Source organism: Convolutriloba macropyga, chromosome 2, assembly GCF_964194025.1.
Source record: "Convolutriloba macropyga chromosome 2, txConMacr16.3, whole genome shotgun sequence".
Lineage (NCBI taxonomy): Eukaryota > Metazoa > Xenacoelomorpha > Acoela > Convolutidae > Convolutriloba > Convolutriloba macropyga.
In genome coordinates, this window is record NC_134469.1 from 791,188 (window position 1) to 814,616 (window position 23,429).

Below are 23,429 nucleotides of genomic sequence, written 5' to 3' on the forward strand. Positions count from 1 at the left end.
ACCAACAGCTTTGGAACCGCTGCTTTTTGCCATTTTTAATTTCTATTGTTGTGGCTGGTAGCTAGCTTTTTTAAGTTTTGCTGTATTTAAAGGTAACGAATTGTTCTTCATTGTTTTTGTACCAGACAAGATCTAATTGATAGTTTTTAGCAATTGCTTGAGAAAAATTGTGGTCCCAGAGAGGCTCGAACTCTCGACCCTAGCGTTCTTATCACGCTGCTCTAACCGACTGAGCTATGGATTCCCTCGTTGTTGACCCTTTTTTGTTTCAAGTGTTTTGGTTGGTACATAGCTTCATATTTAGTTTTTACTGTATTTAAAGGTAACGAATTGTTCTTCATTGTTTTTGTTCCTGACAAGATTTAATTGATAGTTTTTAGCAATTGCTTGCAAAATCGTGTGGTCCTAGAGAGGATCGAACTTTCGACCCTCGCGTTATTATCACAATGCTCTAACCCACTGAGCTATGGATTCCCTCGTTATTGACCCTTTTTAGTTTCAAGTGTTTTGGTTGGTACATAGCTTCATATTTAGGTATTACTGTATTTAAAGGTAACGAATTGTTCTTCATTGTTCTTGTTCCTGACAAGATCTAAATGGTAGTTTTTAGCAATTGCTTGCAAAATCGTGTGGTCATAGAGAGGATCGAACTTTCGACCCTCGCGTTATTATCACAATGCTCGAAATCACTTAGCTATTTAACCGATGGTTATTGAAAATTTTTGGTTTCTAGTTTTTCGGCTGGTACCTAGCTTTATATTTAGTTTTTGTTGTATTTAAAGGTGAAGAATATTTCTTCAATGTTTTTGCTCCTGACGAGATCTAAATGATAGTTTTTAGCAATTGCTTGAAAAATTTTGTGGTCACAGGGAGGCTCGAACTCTCGACCCTCGCGTTATTAGCATGACACTCTAACCAACTGAGCTTTGGAACCGCTGCTTTTTTGCCATTTTTAATTTCTATTGTTGTGGCTGGTAGCTAGCTTTATTTTAAGTTTTGCTGTGTTTAAAGGTAACAAATTTTTCTCCGTTGTTTTTGTACCAGACAAGATCTAATTGATAGTTTTTAGCAATTGCTTTAGAAAAATTGTGGTCCCAGAGAGGCTCGAACTCTCGTCCCTAGCGTTCATAGCACGATGCTCTAACCGACTGAGCTATGGATTCCCTCGTTATTGACCCTTTTTAGTTTCAAGTGTTTTGGTTAGAACATAGCTTCATATTTAGTTTTTACTGTATTTAAAGGTAGCGAATTGTTCTTCATTGTTTTTGTTCCTGACAAGTTCTAAATGGTAATTTTTGGCAATTGCTTGCAAAATCGTGTGCTCCTAGAGAGGATAGAACTTTCGACCCTCGCGTTATTATCACAATGCTCTAACCGACTGAGCTATGGATTCCCTCGTTATTGACCCTTTTTAGTTTCAAGTGTTTTGGTTGGTACATTGCTTCATATTTAGTTTTTACTGTATTTAAAGGTAACGAATTGTTCTTCATTGTTTTTGTTCCTGACAAGATCTAATTGGTAGTTTTTAGCAATTGCTCGAAAAACTTTGTGGTCCCAGAGAGACTCGAACTCTCGACCCTTGCGTTATGATCATGATGCTCTAACCGACTCACCTATGCAACCGTTCGTTATCTTTGAGTAAATTTAGTTTCTAGTGTTTTGGCTGGTAGCTAGCTTTAATTTTAGTTTTGGCTGTATTTAAAAGTAACGAATTGTTCTTCATTGTTTTTGTTCGTGACAAGATCTAAATGGTAGTTTTTAGCAATTGCTTGCAAAATCTTGTGGTCCTAGAGAGGATAGAACTTTCGACCCTCGCGTTATTATCACGATGCTCTAACTCAATTAGCTATTCAACCGATGGTTTTTGAAAAGTTTTGGTTTCTAGTTTTTCGGCTGGTACCTAGCTTTATATTTAGTTTTTGTTGTTTTTAAAGGTGAAGAATATTTCTTCAATGTTTTTGCTCCTGACAAGATCTAAATGATAGTTTTTAGCAATTGCTTGAAAAATTTGTAGTCCCAGGGAGGCTCGAACTCTCTACCCTGGCGTTATTAGCACGAGGCTCTAACCGCGAGCTATGGAACCGTTGACTTTTTTGCCATTTTTAGTTTCTAGTGTTTGGGCTGGTATCTGGCTTTATATTTAGTTTTTGCTGTATTTAAATGTAACGAATTGTTCTTCATTGTTTTTGTTCCTGACAAGATCTAAATGGTAGTTTTTAGCAATTGCTTGCAAAATCTTGTGGTCCTAGAGAGGCTCGAACTTTCGACCCTCGCGTTATTATCACGATGCTCTAACTCACTTAGCTATTCAACCGATGGTTTTTGAAAATTTTTGGTTTCTAGTTTTTCGGCTGGTACCTAGCTTTATATATAGTTTTTGTTGTTTTTAAAGGTGAAAAATATTTCTTCGATGTTTTTGTTCCTGACATGATCGAAATGATAGTTTTTAGCAATTGCTTGAAAAATTTGTAGTCCCAGGGAGGCTCGAACTCTCTACCCTGGCGTTATTAGCACGAGGCTCTAACCGCGAGCTATGGAACCGTTGACTTTTTTGCCATTTTTAGTTTCTAGTGTTTGGGCTGGTATCTGGCTTTATATTTAGTTTTTGCTGTATTTAAATGTAACGAATTGTTCTTCATTGTTTTTGTTCCTGACAAGATCTAAATGGTAGTTTTTAGCAATTGCTTGCAAAATCTTGTGGTCCTAGAGAGGCTCGAACTTTCGACCCTCGCGTTATTATCACGATGCTCTAACTCACTTAGCTATTCAACCGATGGTTTTTGAAAATTTTTGGTTTCTAGTTTTTCGGCTGGTACCTAGCTTTATATATAGTTTTTGTTGTTTTTAAAGGTGAAAAATATTTCTTCGATGTTTTTGTTCCTGACATGATCGAAATGATAGTTTTTAGCAATTGCTTGAAAAATTTGTAGTCCCAGGGAGGCTCGAACTCTCTACCCTGGCGTTATTAGCACGAGGCTCTAACCGCGAGCTATGGAACCGTTGACTTTTTTGCCATTTTTAGTTTCTAGTGTTTGGGCTGGTATCTGGCTTTATATTTAGTTTTTGCTGTATTTAAATGTAACGAATTGTTCTTCATTGTTTTTGTTCCTGACAAGATCTAAATGGTAGTTTTTAGCAATTCCTTGCAAAATCATGTGGTCCTAGAGAGGATCGAACTTTCAACCCTCGCGTTATTATCACAATGCTCTAACTCACTTAGCTATTTAACCGATGGTTGTTGAAAATTTTTGGTTTCTAGTTTTTCGGCTGGCACCTAGCTTTATATTTAGTTTTTGTTGTATTTAAAGGTGAAGAATATTTCTTCAATGTTTTTGCTCCTGACAAGATCTAAATGATAGTTTTTAGCAATTGCTTGAATAATTTGTAGTCCCAGGGAGGCTCGAACTCTCTACCCTGGCGTTATTAGCACGAGGCTCTAACCGCGAGCTATGGAACCGTTGACTTTTTGCCATTTTTAGTTTCTAGTGTTTGGGCTGGTATCTGGCTCTATATTTAGTTTTTGCTGTATTTAAATGTAACGAATTGTTCTTCATTGTTTTTGTTCCTGACAAGATCTACATGGTAGTTTTTAGCAATTGCTTGCAAAATCTTGTGGTCCTAAAGAAGATCGAACTTTCGACCCTCGCGTTATTATCACGATGCTCTAACTCACTTAGCTATTCAACCGATGGTTTTTGAAAATTTTTGGTTTCTAGTTTTTCGGCTGGTACCTAGCTTTATATATAGTTTTTGTTGTTTTTAAAGGTGAAAAATATTTCTTCGATGTTTTTGTTCCTGACATGATCGAAATGATAGTTTTTAGCAATTGCTTGAAAAATTTGTAGTCCCAGGGAGGCTCGAACTCTCTACCCTGGCGTTATTAGCACGAGGCTCTAACCGCGAGCTATGGAACCGTTGACTTTTTTGCCATTTTTAGTTTCTAGTGTTTGGGCTGGTATCTGGCTTTATATTTAGTTTTTGCTGTATTTAAATGTAACGAATTGTTCTTCATTGTTTTTGTTCCTGACAAGATCTAAATGGTAGTTTTTAGCAATTCCTTGCAAAATCATGTGGTCCTAGAGAGGATCGAACTTTCAACCCTCGCGTTATTATCACAATGCTCTAACTCACTTAGCTATTTAACCGATGGTTGTTGAAAATTTTTGGTTTCTAGTTTTTCGGCTGGCACCTAGCTTTATATTTAGTTTTTGTTGTATTTAAAGGTGAAGAATATTTCTTCAATGTTTTTGCTCCTGACCAGATCTAAATGATAGTTTTTAGCAATTGCTTGAAAAATTTGTAGTCCCAGGAAGGCTCGAACTCTCTACCCTGGCGTTATTAGCACGAGGCTCTAACCGCGAGCTATGGAACCGTTGACTTTTTTTGCCATTTTTATTTTCTAGTGTTTGGGCTGGTATCTGGCTTTATATTTAGTTTTTGCTTTATTTAAATGTAACGAATTGTTCTTCATTGTTTTTGTTCCTGACAAGATCTACATGGTAGTTTTTAGCAATTGCTTGCAAAATCTTGTGGTCCTAAAGAAGATCGAACTTTCGACCCTCGCGTTATTATCACGATGCTCTAACTCACTTAGCTATTCAACCGATGGTTTTTGAAAAGTTTTGGTTTCTAGTTTTTCGGCTGGTACCTAGCTTTATATTTAGTTTTTGTTGTTTTTAAAGGTGAAAAATTTTTCTTCGATGTTTTTGTTCCTGACAAGATCTAAATGATAGTTTTTAGTTATTGCTTGAAAAATTTTGTGGTCCCAGGGAGGCTCGAACTCTCGACCCTCGCGCTATTAGCACGCTGCTCTAACCGACAGCCATTGAACCGCTGGTTTTTTTCGCCTTTTTTAGTTTCTAGTGTTTTGACTGGTACCTAGCTTTTTATTGAGTTTTCGCTGTATTTGAAGGTAACGAATTGTCCTTCAGTGTTTTTGTTCCTGACAAGATCTAAATGGTAGTTTTTAGCAATTGCTTGCGAAATCTTGTGGTCACAGCGAGCCTCAAACTCCCGACCCCCACGTGATTATCACGATGCTCTAACCGACTGAGCTTTGGAACCTCTCGTTATTGAACATTTGTAGTTTCTAGTGCTTTGGCTGGTTTCTAGCTTTATAGTTACTTTTTGCTGTATTTAAAGCTAACGAATTTTTCTCCATTGTTATTGTTCCTGACAAGATCTAAATGATAGTTTTTAGCAATTGCTTGCAAAATCTTGTGGTCCTAAAGAAGATCGAACTTTCGACCCTCGCGTTATTATCACGATGCTCTAACTCACTTAGCTATTCAACCGATGGTTTTTGAAAAGTTTTGGTTTCTAGTTTTTCGGCTGGTACCTAGCTTTATATTTAGTTTTTGTTGTTTTTAAAGGTGAAAAATTTTTCTTCGATGTTTTTGTTCCTGACAAGATCTAAATGATAGTTTTTAGTTATTGCTTGAAAAATTTTGTGGTCCCAGGGAGGCTCGAACTCTCGACCCTTGCGCTATTAGCACGCTGCTCTAACCGACAGCCATTAAACCGCTGGTTTTTTTCGCCTTTTTTAGTTTCTAGTGTTTTGACTGGTACCTAGCTTTTTATTGAGTTTTCGCTGTATTTGAAGGTAACGAATTGTCCTTCAGTGTTTTTGTTCCTGACAAGATCTAAATGGTAGTTTTTAGCAATTGCTTGCGAAATCTTGTGGTCACAGCGAGCTTCAAACTCTCGACCCCCGCGTGATTATCACGATGCTCTAACCGACTGAGCTTTGGAACCTCTCGTTATTGAACATTTGTAGTTTCTAGTGCTTTGGCTGGTTTCTAGCTTTATAGTTACTTTTTGCTGTATTTAAAGCTAACGAATTTTTCTCCATTGTTATTGTTCCTGACAAGATCTAAATGATAGTTTTTAGCAATTGCTTGAGAAATATTGTGGTCCCAGAGAGGCTCGAACTCTCGACCCTCGCGTTATTAGCACGAGGCTCTAAACAACTGAGATATGGAACCGTTGACTTTTTTGCCATTTTAAGTTTCTAGTGTTTCGGCTGGTATCTAGCTTTATTTTTAGTTTTTGCTGTATTTAAAGGTAACGAATTGTTCTTCATTGTGTTTGTTGGTGACAAGATCTAAATCGTAGTTTTTAGCAATTGCTTGCGAAATTTTGTGGTCCACAAAAGGATCGAACTTTCTATCCTTGCGTTATTATCACGATGCTCTAACCGACTTAGCTATTGGACCGTTGGTTTTTGATAATTTTTAGTTTCTAGTTTTTTGGCTGGTATATAGCTTTATATTTAGTAATAACTGTTTTTAAAAATAACAAATTCTTCCTTGTTTTCGTTTCTAGCAAGATCTAAATGGGAGTTTTTAGCCATTGTTTGCAAAATATTGTGGTCACAGCGCGGCTCGAACTCTCGACCCTCGCGTTATTACCACGGTGCTCTAAACGACTGAGCTAGGGAAGCCCTGGTTATTGAACATTTTTAGTATCTAGTGTTTTGTGATACGTAGTTTTATTTTTAGTTTTTACTGTATTTAAAGGTTACGAATTGTTCTTCAATGTTTTTGTTCCTGACACGATCTAAAAGATAGTTTTTAGCAATTGCTTGAAAAATATTATGCTCCCAGACAGCTTCGAACTTTCGACCCTCGCGTTATTAGCACGATACTCTAACCAACTGAGCTATGGAACCGCTGGTTTTTTGGCGTTTTTAATATTTTATCTTTTGGCTGGTACCTAGCTTTATTTTAAGTTTTGCTGTTTTCAACAAATTTTTCTCCATTTTTTTTTTCCTGGCAAGATCTAAATGATTGTTTTTAGCCATTGCTTTAAAAATATTTTGGTCCCAGAGAGGCTAGCACTCTCGGACCTCGCGTTATTAGCACGTGGTTCTAACCGACTCAGCTATCGAACCGTTGCTTTTGTTGCCCTTTTTGGTTTCTAGTGTTTCGGCTGGTATCCAGTTTTATATTTAGTTTCTGCTGTATTTAAAGTTAACGAATTGTTTTTCAATATTTTTGTTCCTGACAAGAATTAATTGGTAGTTGTTTTAGCAATTGCTTGCTAAATGTTGTGGTCCAAGAGAGGATCGAACTTTCGACCCTTGCGTTATTATCACGATGCTCTAACCAACGTAGCTATTGGACCGTTGGTTTTTGAAAGTTTTTAGTTTTCAGTTTTTTGGCTGGTACATAGCTTCTTATTTAGTTTTTGCTGTATTTAAAGGTAACGAATTGTTCTTCATTGTTTTTGTTCCTGACATCTAAATAGTAGTTTTTAGCAATTGCTTGCAAAATCTTGTGGTCCTAGAGAGGATCGAACTGTCGACTCTCGCGTTATTATCACAATGCGCTAAATCGTTTAGCTATTTAACCGATGGTTTTTGAAAAGTTTTGGTTTTTAGTTTTTCGGCTGGTACCTAGCTTTATTTTCAGTTTTTTTGTATTTAAAGGTGAAGAATATTTCTTCATTGTTTTTGTTCCTGAAAAGATCTAAATGGTAGTTTTTAACCAATTGCTTGCAATATCTTGTCGTCACAGCGAGGCTCAAACTCTTGACCCTCGCGATATTATTATTATGCTCTAACCGATTGAGCTATGGAACCCCTCGTTATTGAAAATTTTTAGTTTCTAGTGTTTTGGCTGGTACATAGCTTTATATTTAGTTTTTGCTGTCTTTAAAGATAAAGATTTGTTCTTCAATGTTTTTGTTCCTGACAAGATCTAAATGACAGTTTTTAGAAATTGTTTGAGAAATATTGTGGTCCCAGAGAGCGTCGAACTCTCGACCCTCGCGTTATTAGAACGAGGCTCTAACCGACTAAGCTATTGATTCGCTGCTTTTTTCGCCTTTTTTAGTCTCTAGTTTTTTGGCTGGTATCCAGCTTTTTATTAATTTTTGCTGTACTTAAAGGTAACGAATTGTTCTTCATTGTTTTTGTTCCTGAAAAGATCTAAATGGTAGTTTTTAACCAATTGCTTGCAATATCTTGTCGTCACAGCGAGGCTCAAACTCTTGACCCTCGCGATATTATTATTATGCTCTAACCGATTGAGCTATGGAACCCCTCGTTATTGAAAATTTTTAGTTTCTAGTGTTTTGGCTGGTACATAGCTTTATATTTAGTTTTTGCTGTCTTTAAAGATAAAGATTTGTTCTTCAATGTTTTTGTTCCTGACAAGATCTAAATGACAGTTTTTAGAAATTGTTTGAGAAATATTGTGGTCCCAGAGAGCGTCGAACTCTCGACCCTCGCGTTATTAGCACGAGGCTCTAACCGACTAAGCTATTGATTCGCTGCTTTTTTCGCCTTTTTTAGTCTCTAGTTTTTTGGCTGGTATCCAGCTTTTTATTAATTTTTGCTGTACTTAAAGGTAACGAATTGTTCTTCATTGTTTTTGTTCCTGAAAAGATCTAAATGGTAGCTTTTACCAACTGCTTGCAATATCTTCTGGTCTCAGCGAGGCTCAAACTCTTGTCCCTCGCGATATTATCACTCTGCTCTAACCGACTGAGCCATGGAACCCCTCGTTATTGAAAATTTTCAGTTTCTAGTGTTTTGGCTGGTACATAGCTTTATATTTAGTTTTTACTGTCTTTAAAGATAAAGAATGGTTCTTCACTGTTTTTTCCTGACAAGATCTAAATGATAGTTTTTAGCAATTGCTTGAAAAATTTTGTCCCAGAGAGGCTCGAACTCTCGACCCTCGCGTTATTTGCTCTATGCTCTAACCGACTGAGCTATTGAACCGCTGGATTTCTTGCCTTTTTTAGTTTTTCTTGTGTATTTGATTGGTACCTAGATTTTTATTAAGGTTTTTCTGTATTTAAAGGTAACGAATTGTTCTTTATTGTTTTTGTTCCTGACAAAATCTAAATGGTAGTTTCTAGCAATTGCTTGAGAAATATTGTGGTCCCAGAGAGGCTCGAAACCTCGACCCTCGGGTTTTTAGCACGAGGCTCTAACCAACTGAGCTATTGAATCGTTGCTGTTTTGCCATTTTTGGTTTCTAGTGTTTCGGCTGGTATCCAGTTTTATATTTAGTTTCTGCTGTATTTAAAGTTAACGAATTGTTTTTCAATATTTTTGTTCCTGACAAGAATTAATTGGTAGTTGTTTTAGCAATTGCTTGCTAAATGTTGTGGTCCAAGAGAGGATCGAACTTTCTACCCTTGCGTTATTATCACGCTGCTCTAACCGACTTAGCTATTGGACCATTGGATTTTTGAAAATTGTTAGTTTCTACTTTTTTGGCTGGTACTTAGCTTTATATTTAGGTTTTGCTGTATTTAAAGTTAACGAATTGTTGTTCTATGTTTTTGTTCGTGACAAGATCTAAATGATAGTTTTTAGCAATTGCTTTTAAAATCTTGTGGTCCAAGAGAGGATCGAACTTTCGACCCTTGCGTTATTATCACGATGCTCCAACCGACGTAGCTATTGGACCGTTGGTTTTTGAAAGTTTTTAGTTTTCAGTTTTTTGGCTGGTACATAGCTTTAGATTTAGTTTTTGCTGTATTTAAAGGTAACGAATTGTTCTTCATTTTTTTGTTCCTGACAAGATCTAAATAATAGTTTTTAGCAATTGCTTGAGAACTATTGTGGTCCCAGAGAGGCTCGAAACCTCGACCCTCGGGTTTTTAGCACGAGGCTCTAACCAACTGAGCTATTGAATCGTTGCTGTTTTGCCATTTTTAGTTTCTAGTGTTTCGGCTGGTATCCTGTTTTATATCTAGTTTCTGCTGTATTTAAAGTTAACGATTTGTTGTTGAATATTTTTGTTCCTGACAAGAATTAAATGGTAGTTTTTTTTAGCAATTGTTTGCTAAATCTTGTGGTCCAAGAGAGGCTCGAACTCTCGACGCTTGCGTTATTATCACGATGCTCAAACCGACTTAGCTATTCGACCGTTGGTTTTTGAAAGTTTTTGGTTTCTAGTTCTTTGGCTGGTACAATGCTTTATATTTAGTTTTTGCTGTATTTAAAGGTAACGAATTGTTCTTCATTTTTTTGTTTCTAACAAGATCTAAATGGTAGTTTTTAGCAATTGCTTGAGAAATATTGTGGTCCCAGAGAGGCTCGAAACCTTGACCCTCGCGTTTTTAGCACGAGGCTCTAACCAACTGAGCTATTGAATCGTTGCTGTTTAGCCATTTTTAGTTTCTAGTGTTTCGGCTGGTATCCCGTTTTATATTTAGTTTCTGCTGTATTTAAAGTTAACGAATTGTTGTTCAATATTTTTGTTCCTGACAAGAATTAAATGGTAGTTTTTTTAGCAATTGCTTGCTAAATCTTGTGGTCCAAGAGAGGCTCGAACTCTCGACGTTTGCGTTATTATCACGATGCTCAAACCGACTTAGCTATTCGACCGTTGGTTTTTGAAAATTTTTAGTTTCTAGTTCTTTGGCTGGTACATAGCTTTATATTTAGTATTTGCTGTATTTAAAGGTAACGAATTGTTCTTCATTTTTTTGTTCCTGACAAGATCTAAATGGTAGTTTTTAGCAATTGCTTGAGAAATATTGTGGTCCCAGAGGGGCTCGAAACCTCGACCCTCGCGTTTTTAGCACGAGGCTCTAACTAACTGAGCTATTGAATCGTTGCTGTTTTGCCATTTTTAGTTTCTAGTGTTTCAGCTGGTATCCAGTTTTATATTTAGTTTCTGCTGTATTTAAAGTTAACGAATTGTTGTTCAATATTTTTGTTCCTGACAAGAATTAAATGGTAGTTTTTTTAGCAATTGCTTGCTAAATCTTGTGGTCCAAGAGAGGCTCGAACTGTCGACGCTTGCGTTATTATCACGATGCTCAAACCGACTTAGCCATTCGACCGTTAGTTTTTGAAAATTTTTGGTTTCTAGTTCTTTGGCTGGTACATAGCTTTATATTTAGTATTTGCTGTATTTAAAGGTAACGAATTGTTTTCATTTTTTTGTTCCTGACAAGATCTAAATGGTAGTTTTTAGCAATTGCTTGAGAAATATTGTGGTCCCAGAGGGGCTCGAAACCTCGACCCTCGCGTTTTTAGCACGAGGCTCTAACCAACTGAGCTATTGAATCGTTGCTGTTTTGCCATTTTTAGTTTCTAGTTTTTCAGCTGGTATCCAGTTTTATATTTAGTTTCTGCTGTATTTAAAGTTAACGAATTGTTGTTCAATATTTTTGTTCCTGGCAAGAATTAAATGGTAGTTTTTTTTAGCAATTGCTTGCTAAATCTTGTGGTCCAAGAGAGGCTCGAACTCTCGACGTTTGCGTTATTATCACGATGCTCAAACCAACTTAGCTATTCGACCGTTGCTTTTTGAAAACTTTTAGTTTCTAGTTCTTTGGCTGGTACATAGCTTTATATTTAGTTTTTGCTGTATTTAAAGATAACGAATTGTTCTTCATTTTTTTTGTTCCTGACAAGATCTAAGTGGTAGTATTTAGCAATTGCTTGAGAAATATTGTGGTCCCAGAGAGGCTCGAAACCTCGACCCTCGGGTTTTTAGCACGAGGCTCTAACCAACTGAGCTATTGAATCGTTGCTGTTTTGCCATTTTTGGTTTCTAGTGTTTCGGCTGGTATCCAGTTTTATATTTAGTTTCTGCTGTATTTAAAGTTAACGAATTGTTTTTCAATATTTTTGTTCCTGACAAGAATTAATTGGTAGTTTTTTTAGCAATTTCTTGCTAAATCTTGTGGTCCAAGAGAGGCTCGAACTCTCGACGCTTGCGTTATTATCACGATGCTCAAACCGACTTAGCTATTCGACCGTTGGTTTTTGAAAATTTTTAGTTTGTAGTTCTTTGGCTGGTACATAGCTTTATATTTAGTTTTTGCTGTATTTAAAGGTAACGAATTGTTCTTCATTTTTTTTTGTTCCTGACAAGATCTAAGTGGTAGTATTTAGCAATTGCTTGAGAAATATTGTGGTCCCAGAGAGGCTCGAAACCTCGACCCTCGGGTTTTTAGCACGAGGCGCTAACCAACTGAGCTATTGAATCGTTGCTGTTTTGCCATTTTTAGTTTCTAGTGTTTCGGCTGGTATCCAGTTTTATATTTAGTTTCTGCTGTATTTAAAGTTAACGAATTGTTGTTCAATATTTTTGTTCCTGACAAGAATTAAATTGAAGTTTTTTAGCAATTGTTTGCTAAATCTTGTGGTCCAAGAGAGGATTGAACTTTCGACCCTTGCGTTATTATCACGATGCTCTAACCGACTTAGCTATTCGACCGTTGGTTTTTGAAAATTTTTAGTTTCTAGTTCTTTGGCTGGTACATAGCTTTATATTTAGTTTTTGCTGTATTTAAAGGTAACGAATTGTTCTTCATTTTTTTTTGTTCCTGACAAGATCTAAGTGGTAGTATTTAGCAATTGCTTGAGAAATATTGTGGTCCCAGAGAGGCTCGAAACCTCGACCCTCGGGTTTTTAGCACGAGGCGCTAACCAACTGAGCTATTGAATCGTTGCTGTTTTGCCATTTTTAGTTTCTAGTGTTTCGGCTGGTATCCAGTTTTATATTTAGTTTCTGCTGTATTTAAAGTTAACGAATTGTTGTTCAATATTTTTGTTCCTGACAAGAATTAAATTGAAGTTTTTTAGCAATTGTTTGCTAAATCTTGTGGTCCAAGAGAGGATTGAACTTTCGACCCTTGCGTTATTATCACGATGCTCTAACCGACTTAGCTATTCGACCGTTGGTTTTTGAAAATTTTTAGTTTCTAGTTCTTTGGCTGGTACATAGCTTTATATTTAGTTTTTGCTGTATATAAAGGTAACTAACTGTTCTTCATTGTTTTGGTTCCTGACAAGATCTAAATGGTAGTTTTTAGCAATTGCTTGAGAAATATTGTGGTCCCAGAGAGGCTCGAAACCTCGACCCTCGCGTTTTTAGCACGAGGCTCTAACCAACTGAGCTATTGAATTGTTGATGTTTTGCCATTTTTAGTTTTTAGTGTTTCGGCTGGTATCCAGTTTTATATTTAGTTTCTGCTGTATTTAAAGTTAATGAATTGTTGTTCAATATTTTTGTTCCTGACAAGAATTAAATGGTAGTTTTTTTAGCAATTGTTTGCTAAATCTTGTGGTCCAAGAGAGGCTCGAACTCTCGACGCGTGCGTTATTATCACGATGCTCAAATCGACTTAGTTATTCGAACGTTGGTTTTTGATAATGTTTAGTTTCTAGTTCTTTGGCTGGTACATAGCTTTATATTTAGTTTTTGCTGTATTTAAAGCTAACGAATTGTTCTTCATTTTTTTGTTTCTGACAAGATCTAAATGGTAGTTTTTAGCAATTGCTTGAGAAATATTGTGGTCCCAGAGAGGCTCGGAACCTCGACCCTCGCGTTTTTAGCACGAGGCTCTAACCAACTGAGCTATTGAATCGTTGCTGTTTTGCCATTTTTAGTTTCTAGTGTTTCGGCTGGTATCCAGTTTTATATTTAGTTTCTGCTGTATTTAAAGTTAACGAATTTTTGTTCAATATTTTTGTTCCTGACAAGAATTAAATTGTAGTTTTATTTAGCAATTGCTTGAGAAATATTGTGGTCCCAGAGATGCTCGAAACCTCGACCCTCGCGTTTTTAGCACGAGGCTCTAACCAACTGAGCTATTGAATCATTGCTGTTTTGCCATTTTTAGTTTCTAGTGTTTCGGCTGGTATCCAGTTTTATATTTAGTTTCTGCTGTTTTTAAAGTTAACGAATTGTTGTTCAATATTTTTGTTCCTGACAAGAATTAAATGGTAGTTTTTTTTAGCAATTTCTTGCTAAATCTTTTGGTCCAAGAGAGGCTCGAACTCTCGACGATTGCGTTATTATCACGATGCTCAAACCGACTTAGCTATTCGACCGTTGGTTTTTGAAAATTTTTAGTTTCTAGTTCTTTGGCTGGTACATAGCTTTATATTTAGTTTTTGCTGTATTTAATGGCAACGAAACGTTCTGCATTTTTTTGTTCCTGACAAGATCTAAGTGGTAGTTTTTAGCCATTGCTTGAGAAATATTGTGGTCCCAGAGAGGTTGGAAACCTCGACCCTCGCTTTTTTAGCACGAGGCTCTAACCAACTGAGCTATTGAATCGTTGCTGTTTTGCCATTTTTAGTTTCTAGTGTTTCGGCTGGTATCCAGTTTTATATTTAGTTTCTGCTGTATTTAAAGTTAACGAATTGTTGTTCAATATTTTTGTTCCTGACAAGAATTAAATGGTAGTTTTTTTTAGCAATTGCTTGCTAAATCTTGTGGTCCAAGAGAGTCTCGAACTCTCGACGCTTGCGTTATTATCACGATGCTCAAACCGACTTAGCTATTCAACCGTTGGTTTTTGAAAATTTTTAGTTTCTAGTTCTTTGGCTGGTACATAGCTTTATATTTAGTTTTTGCTGTATTTAAAGGTAACGAATTGTTCTTCATTTTTTTTGTTCCTGACAAGATCTAAGTGGTAGTATTTAGCAATTGCTTGAGAAATATTGTGGTCCCAGAGAGGCTCGAAACCTCGACCCTCGCGTTTTTAGCACGAGGCTCTAACGGACTGAGCTATTGAATCGTTGCTTTTTTGCAATTTTTAGTTTCTAGTGTTTTGGCTGGTATCTAGCTGTATATTTAGTTTCTGCTGTATTTAAAGTTAAGGAATTGTTGTCCAAAATTTTTGTTCCTGACAAGAGTTAAATGGTAGTTTTTTTTAGCAATTTCTTGCAAAAGCTTGTGGTCCAAGAGATGATCGAACTTTCGACCCTTGCGTTATTATCACGATGCTCAAACCGACTTAGCTATTCGACCGCTGGTTTTTGAAAATTTTTAGTTTCTAGTTCTTTGGCTGGTACATAGCTTTATATTTAGTTTTTGCTGTATTTAAAGGTAACGAATTGTTCTTCATTTTTTTTGTTCCTGACAAGATCTAAGTGGTAGTATTTAGCAATTGCTTGAGAAATATTGTGCTCCCAGAGAGGCTCGAAACCTCGACCCTCGCGTTTTTAGCACGAGGCTCTAAACGACTGAGCTATTGAATCGCTGCGTTTTTGCCGTTTTTAGTTTCTAGTGTTTCGGCTGGTATCGAGCTTTATATTTAGTTTTTGCTTTATTTAAAGTTAACGAATTGTTGTTCAATGTTTTTTTCCCTGACAAGAATTGAATGGTAATTTTTTTAGCATTTGCTTGCAAAATCTTGTGGTCCAAGAGAGGATCGATTTTTCGACCCTTGCGTTATTATCACAAGGCTCTAACCGACTTAGCTATTGGCCGTGTGTTTTTGAGAATTTTTCGTTTTTAGTTTTTTGGCTGGTACATAGCTTTATATTTAGTTTTTGCTGTATTTAAAGGTAACGAACGGTTCTTCATTGTTTTTGTTCCTGACAAGTTCTAAATGGTATTTTTTAGCAATTGCTTGAGAAATATTGTGGTCCCAGAGCGGCTCGAAATCTCGACCCTCGCGATTTTTGCACGATGCACTAACTGAATGAGCTATTGAATCGCTGCGTTTTTGCCATTTTTAGTCTCTAGTGTTTCGGCTGGTATCTAGCTTTATATTTAGTTTTTGCTTTATTTAAAGTTAACGAATTGTTGTTCAATATTTTTGTTCCTGACAAGAATTGAATGGTAATTTTTTTTAGCATTGCTTGCAAAATCTTATGGTCCAAGAGAGGATTGAACTTTCGACCCTTGCGTTATTATCACGATGCTCTAACCGACTTAGCTATTGGACCGTTGGTTTTTGAAAATTTTTAGTTTCTACTTTTTTGGCTGGTACATAGCTTTATATTTAGTAATTGCTGTATTTAAAAATGACAAATTCTTCCTTGTTTTTGTTTCTAGCAAGATCTAAATGGGAGTTTTTAGCAATTGTTTGCAAAATATTGTGGTCACAGCGAGGCGCGAACTCGCGACCCTCGCGTTATTATCACGATGGTCTAACCGACTGAGCTATGGATTCCCTCGTTACTGACCCTTTTTAGTTTCAAGTGTTTGGCTGGTGCATAGCTTTATATTTAGTTTTTACTGTCTTTAAAGATAAAGAATTCTCAATGTTTTTTCCTGACAAGATCTAAATGAAAGTTTTTAGCAATTGCTTGAGAAATTTTGTGGTCACAGAGAGGCTCGAACACTCGACCCTCGCGTTTTTAGCACGAGGCTCTAAACGACTGAGCTATTGAATCGCTGCGTTTTTGCCGTTTTTAGTTTCTAGTGTTTCGGCTGGTATCGAGCTTTATATTTAGTTTTCGCTTTATTTAAAGTTAACGAATTGTTGTTCAATATTTTTTTTCCCTGACAAGAATTAAATGGTAATTTTTTTAGCATTTGCTTGCAAAATCTTGTGGTCCAAGAGAGGATCGATTTTTCGACCCTTGCGTTATTATCACAAGGCTCTAACAGACTTAGCTATTGGCCGTGTGTTTTTGAGAATTTTTCGTTTTTAGTTTTTTGGCTGGTACATAGCTTTATATTTAGTTTTTGCTGTATTTAAAGGTAACGAACTGTTCTTCATTGTTTTTGTTCCTGACAAGTTCTAAATGGTATTTTTTAGCAATTGCTTGAGAAATATTGTGGTCCCAGAGCGGCTCGAAATCTCGACCCTCGCGATTTTTGCACGATGCACTAACTGAATGAGCTATTGAATCGCTGCGTTTTTGCCATTTTTAGTTTCTAGTGTTTCGGCTGGTATCTAGCTTTATATTTAGTTTTTGCTTTATTTAAAGTTAACGAATTGTTGTTCAATATTTTTGTTCCTGACAAGAATTGAATGGTAATTTTTTTAGCATTGCTTGCAAAATCTTGTGGTCCAAGAGAGGATTGAACTTTCGACCCTTGCGTTATTATCACGATGCTCTAACCGACTTAGCTATTGGACCGTTGGTTTTTGAAAATTTTTAGTTTCTACTTTTTTGGCTGGTACATAGCTTTATATTTAGTAATTGCTGTATTTAAAAATGACAAATTCTTCCTTGTTTTTGTTTCTAGCAAGATCTAAATGGGAGTTTTTAGCAATTGTTTGCAAAATATTGTGGTCACAGCGAGGCGCGAACTCGGGACCCTCGCGTTATTATCACGATGGTCTAACCGACTGAACTATGGATTCCCTCGTTACTGACCCTTTTTAGTTTCAAGTGTTTGGCTGGTGCATAGCTTTATATTTAGTTTTTACTGTCTTTAAAGATAAAGAATTCTCAATGTTTTTTCCTGACAAGATCTAAATGAAAGTTTTTAGCAATTGCTTGAGAAATTTTGTGGTCACAGAGAGGCTCGAACACTCGACCCTCTCGTTAGCACGAGGCTCTAACTGACTGAGCTATGCAACCGTTGGTTTTTTGTCTTTTTTGTTTTCTAGTGTTTCGGCTGGTATCTAGCTTTATTTTTAGTTTTTGCTGAATTTAAAGGTAACGAATTGTTCTTCATTTTTTTTGCTTCTGACAAGATCTAAATGGTAGTTTTTAGCAATTGCTTGCAAAATTTTGTGGTCCCAGAGAGGCTCGAACTCTCGCCCCTCTCGTTGTTAGAAGGATGTTCTAACCGACTCCGCTATTGAACCGTTGGGTACGTAACATTCTTAGTTTCTAGTTTTTGCTGTATTAAAAGGTAACAATTTTGTCTTCCTTGTTTTTGTTTCTGGCAAGATCTAATTTTCAGTTTTTAGCAATTGCTTGCAAAATAGGTTGGTCGCCGAGAGACTCAAAACCTCGTTTTTTTTTCTCACCCACTAAACTATAATTTCTTTGTTGTCTGTTGCAAATTTATATTCTTCTGGTAAAGAGCTTTATAATTAGTTTTTACTGTATTTAAAGGTAAAGGATTGTTCTTCAATGTTTTTTTTCCGGACAAGATCTAAATGGTAGTTTTTTGAAATTGATTGCAAAATCATGTGCTCAAAGCGAAGCTCGAACTCTTGACATAGCTTTGTATTTAGTGTTTACTGTATTTAAAGGTAACGAATTGTTCTTCAATGTTTTTGTTCCTGACAAGATCTAAATGATAGTTTTAAGCAATTGCTTGAAAAAGATTGTGGTCCCAGAGAGGCTTGAACTCTCGGCCCTGGAGTTATTAGCACGATGCTCTAACCAACTGAGCTATGGAACCGTTGGTTTACATTGCCTTTTTTAGTTTCTAGTGTTTTGGCTGATTCCTAGCTTTAAATTTAGTGTTTGCTTTATTTAAAGGTAAAGAATTGTTATTCAATGTTTTTGTTCCTGACAAGACCTAAATGCTAGTTCTTAGCAATTATTCGCAAAACTTTGTGGTCCCAGAGAGACTCGAACTATCGACCCTTGCGTTATTATCACGATGCTCTAACCGACGTATCTATTGGACCGTTGTTTTTGGAAAGTTTTTAGTTTTCAGTTTTTTGGCTGGTATAGAGCTTTTAATTTAGTAACTACTGTATTTAAAAATAACAAGTCCTTCCTTGTTTTCGTTTCTAGCAAGATCTAAGTGGGAGTTTTTAGCAATTGCTTGCGAAATATTGTGGTCCCAGAGAGGCTCGAACTTTCGACCCTCGCGTTATTATCACGATGCTCTAATCGACGTATCTATTGAACCGTTGTTTTTGGAAAGTTTTTAGTTTTCAGTTTTTTGGCTGGTATACAGCTTTTAATATAGTAATTAAATTACTGTATTTAAAAATAATAAGTTCTTCCTTGTTTTCGTTTCTAGCAAGATCTAAATGGTAGTTTTTAGCAATTGCTTGCGAAATATTGTGGTGCCAGAGAGGCTCGAAATCTCGACCCTCGCGTTTTAAGCACGAGGCTCTAACCGACTGAGCTATTGAATCGTTGCTTCTTTGACATTTTTAGTTTCTAGTGTTTCGGCTGGTATCCAGTTTTATATTTAGTTTGTGCTGGGTTTAAAGTTAACGAATTGTTGTTCAAATTTTTTGTTCCTGACAAGAATTAAATGGTGGTTTTCTAAGCAATTGCTTGCTAAATCGTGTCCAAGAAAGGATCGAACTTTTGGCCCTTGCGTTATTATCACGATGCTCTAACCGACTTAGCTATTCGACCGTTGGTTTTTGAAAATTTCTTAGTTTCTAGTTTTTTGGCTGGTACATAGCTTTATATTTAGTTTTTGCTGTGTTTAAAAGTAACGAATTGTTCTTCATTGTTTTTGTTCCCGACAAGATCTAAATGGTAGTTTCTAGCAATTGCTTGTGAAATATTGTGGTCCCAGAGCGGCTCGAATTCTCGACCCTCGCGTTTTTAACACGAGGCTCCAACCGACTGAGCTATTGAATTGCTGCGTGTTTGCCATTTTTAGTTTCTATTGTTTCGGCTGGTATCTAGCTTTATATTTAGTTTCTGCTGTATTTAAAGTTAACGAATTGTTCAATATTTCTGTTCCTGATGAGAATTGAATGGTAGTTTTTTTATTAATTGCTTGCAAAATTTTGTGGTCCAAGAGAGGATTGAACTTTCGACCCTTGCGTTGGTATCACGCTGCTCTAACCGACTTAGCTATTGGACCATTGGTTTTTGAAAGTTTTTAGTTTTCAGTTTTTGGCTGGTATATAGCTTTTAATTTAGTAATTACTGTATTCAAAAGTAACAAATTCTTCCTTGTTTTCGTTTCTAGCAAGATCTAAATGGGAGTTTTTAGCAATTGCTTGCGAAATATTGTGGTCCCAGAGAGGCTCGAAATCGCGACCCTCGCGTTTTAAGCACGAGGCTCTAACCTACTGAGCTATTGAATCGTTGCTTCTTTGAAATTTTTAGTTTCTAGTGTTTCGGCTGGTATCCAGTTTTATATTTAGTTTGTGCTGGATTTAAAGCTAACGAATTGTTGTTCAAAATTTCTGTTCCTGACAAGAATTAAAAGGTAGTTTTCTAAGCAATTGCTCGCTAAATCTTGTCCAAGAGCGGATCGAACTTTTGGCCCTTGCGTTATTATCACGATGCTCTAACCGACTTAGCTATTCGATCGTTGGTTTTTGAAAATTTTTTAGTTTCTAGTTTTTTGGCTGGTACATAGCTTTATATTTAGTTTTTGCTGTGTTTAAAGGTAACGAATTGTTCTTCATTGTTTTTGTTCCTGACAAGATCTTAATGGTAGTTTCTAGCAATTGCTTGAGAAATATTGTGGTCCCAAAGCGGCTCGAATTCTCTACCCTCGCGTTTTTAGCACGAGGCTCTAAACGACTGAGCTATTGAATCACTGCGTTTTTGCGGTTTTTAGTTTCTAGTGTTTCGGCTGGTATCTAGCTTTATATTTAGTTTCTGCTGTATTTAAAGTTAACGAATTGTTGTTCAATATTTCTGTTCATGATAAGAATTGAATGGTAGTTTTTTTAACAATTGCTTGCAAAATCTTGTGGTCCAAGAGAGGATTGCACTTTCGACCGTTGCGTTGTTATCACGCTGCTCTAACCGACTTAGCTATTGGACCATTGGTTTTTGAAAATATTTAGTTTTTACTTTTTTGTCTGGTACTTTGGTTTATATTTAGTTTTTGCTGTTTTCAAATGTAACGAATGGTTCTTCATTGTTTTTGTTCCTGACAAGATCTTAATGGTAGTTTCTAGCAATTGCTTGAGAAATATTGTGGTCCCAAAGCGGCTCGAATTCTCTACCCTCGCGTTTTTAGCACGAGGCTCTAAACGACTGAGCTATTGAATCACTGCGTTTTTGCGGTTTTTAGTTTCTAGTGTTTCGGCTGGTATCTAGCTTTATATTTAGTTTCTGCTGTATTTAAAGTTAACGAATTGTTGTTCAATATTTCTGTTCATGATAAGAATTGAATGGTAGTTTTTTTAACAATTGCTTGCAATATCTTGTGGTACATGAGAGGATCGAACTTTCGACCCTTGCGTTATTATCACGATGCTCTAACCGACGTAGCTATTGGACCGTTGGTTTTTGAAAGTTTTTAGTTTTCAGTTTTTTGGCTGGTATAAAGCTTTTAATTTAGTAATTACTGTATTTAAAAGTAACAAGTTTTTCCTTGTTTTCGTTTCTAGCAAGATCTAAATGGGAGTTTTTAGCAATTGCTTGCGAAATATTGTGGTCCCAGAGAGGCTCGAAATCTCAACCCTCGCGTTTTAAGCACGAGGCTCTAACCAACTACGCTATTGAATCGTTGCTTTTTTGCCATTTTTAATTTCTAGTGTTTCGGCTGGTATCCAGTTTTATATTTAGTTTCTGCTGTATTTAAAGTTAACGAATTGTTGTTCAATATTTTTGTTCCTGACAACAATTAAATGATAGTTTTTTAGCAATTGCTTGCTAAATCTTGTGGTCCAAGAGAGGCTCGAACTTTCGGCCCTTGCGTTATTATCACGATGCTCTAACCGACTTAGCTTTTCGACCGTTGGTTTTTGAAAATTTTTCAGTTTGTAGTTTTTTTTGGCTGGTACATAGCTTTATATTTAGTTTTTGCTGTATTTAAAGGTAACGAATTGTTCTTTATTTTTTTTGTTCCTGACAAAATTTAAATGGTAGTTTTTAGCAATTGCTTGAGAAATATTGTGGTCCCAGAGATGCTCGAAAGCTCGACCCTCGCGTTTTTAGCGCGAGGCTCTAACGGACTGAGCTATTGAATCGTTTTTTTCCCATGTTTAGTTTCTAGTGTTTCGGCTGGTTTTTAGCTTTGTATTTAGTGTCTGCTGTATTTAAAGTTAACGAATTGTTCAATATTTTTGTTCCTGACAAGAATTAAATGGTAGTTTTCTTAACAATTGCTTGCTAAATCTTGTGGTCCAAGAGAGGATCGAACTTTCGGCCCTTGCGTTATTATCACGATGCTCTAACCGACTTAGCTATTGGACCGTTGGTTTTTGAAAATTTTTAGTTTTTTAGCTGGTACATAGCTTTATATTTAGATTTTGCTGTATTTAAAGGTAAGGAACTGTTCTTCCTTGTTTTTGTTCCTGGCAAGATCTAAATGGTAGTTTTTAGCAATTGCTTGAGAAATATTGTGGTCCAAGAGCGGCTCGAACTCTCGACCCTTGCGTTATTATCACGATGCTCAAACCGACTTAGCTTTTCGACCGTTGATTTTTTGAAAGTTTTTAGTTTTCAGTTGTTTGGCTGGTATATAGATTTTAGTTTAGTAATTACTGTATTTAAAAATAACAAGTTCTTCCTTTTTTTTCGTTTCTAGCAAGATCTAAATGTGAGTTTTTAGCAATTGCTTGCGAAATATTGTGGTCCCAGAGAGCCTCGAAATCTCGACCCTCGCGTTTTAAGCACGAGGCTCTAACCAACTGAGCTATTGAATCGTTGCTGTTTTGCCATTTTTAGTTTTTAGTGTTTTGGCTGGTATCCAGTTTTATATTTAGTTTCTGCTGTATTTAAAGTTAACGAATTGTTGTTCAATATTTTTGTTCCTGACAAGAATTAAATGGTAGTTATTTTAGCAATTGTTTGCTAAATATTGTGGTCCAAGAGAGGCTCGAACTCTCGACGCTTGCGTTATTATCACGATGCTCAAACCGACTTAGCTATTCGACCGTTGGTTTTTGAAAATTTTTTAGTTTTTAGTTTTTTGGCTGGTACATAGCTTTATATTTAGTTTTTGCTGTATTTAAAGGTAACGAATTGTTCTTTATTTTTTTGTTCCTGACAAGATCTAAATGGTAGTTTTTAGCAATTACTTGAGAAATATTGTGGTCCCAGAGAGGCTCGAAAGCTCGACTCTCGCGTTTTTAGCGCGAGGCTCTAACGACTGAGCTATTGAATCGTTGCTTTTTTTCCATTTTTAGTTTCTAGTGTTTCGGCTGGTATCTAGCTTTATGTTTAGTTTCTGCTGTATTTAAAGTTAACGAATTATTGTTCAAGAATTAAATGGTAGTATTTTTTAGCAATTTCTTGCAAAATCTTGTGGTCCAAGAGAGGATTGAACTTTCGACCCTTGCGTTATTATCACGAGGCTCTAACCGACTTAGCTATTGGACCGTTTGTTTTTGAAAGTTTTTAGTTTTTAGTTTTTTGGCTGGTACATAGCTGTATATTTAGTTTTTGCTGTACTTAAAGGTAACGAACTGATCTTCATTGTTTTTTTCCTGACAAGATCTAAATGGTAGTTTCTAGCATTTGCTTGAGAAATATTGTGTTCCCAGAGCTGCTCGAATTCTCGACCCTCGCGTTGTTATCACGCTGCTCTAACCTACTTAGCTATTGGACCATTGGTTTTTGAAAATTTTCAGTTTCTACTTTTTTGGCTGGTACATAGCTTTATATTTAGTAATCGCTGTATTTAAAAATGACAAATTCTTCCTTGTTTTCGTTTCAAGCAAGATCTAAATGGGAGTTTTTAGCAATTGTTTGCAAAATATTTTGGTCACAGCGAGGCGCGAACTCTCGAACCTCGCATTATTATCACGATGCTCTAACCGACTGAGCTATGGATTCCCTCGTTATTGACCATTTTTAGTTTCAAGTGTTTTGGCTGGTACATAGCTTTGTATTTAGTTTTCACTGTATTTAAAGGTAACGAATTGTTCTTCATTGTTTTTGTTCCTGACCAGATCTAAATGACAGTTTTTAGCAATTG

General features: G+C 36.2%; 1 protein-coding gene and 4 non-coding genes across 7 annotated transcripts in view; 1 reads left to right on the forward strand and 4 right to left on the reverse strand.

Annotated features, from left to right (window-relative positions):
- LOC142355543 (uncharacterized) overlaps positions 1–23,429 on the forward strand; it is a 112,931-nt gene that overhangs the window by 7,201 nt on the left and 82,301 nt on the right. The window lies entirely within an intron of this gene.
- Trnah-aug (transfer RNA histidin (anticodon AUG)) lies at positions 1,090–1,165 on the reverse strand. Its single transcript has one exon. It is a non-coding gene; the product is annotated as a tRNA-His (tRNA).
- On the reverse strand, positions 5,911–5,984 carry Trnai-aau (transfer RNA isoleucine (anticodon AAU)). The gene has a single exon. It is a non-coding gene; the product is annotated as a tRNA-Ile (tRNA).
- On the reverse strand, positions 6,597–6,670 carry Trnai-aau (transfer RNA isoleucine (anticodon AAU)). The gene has a single exon. It is a non-coding gene; the product is annotated as a tRNA-Ile (tRNA).
- On the reverse strand, positions 17,953–18,026 carry Trnai-aau (transfer RNA isoleucine (anticodon AAU)). The gene has a single exon. It is a non-coding gene; the product is annotated as a tRNA-Ile (tRNA).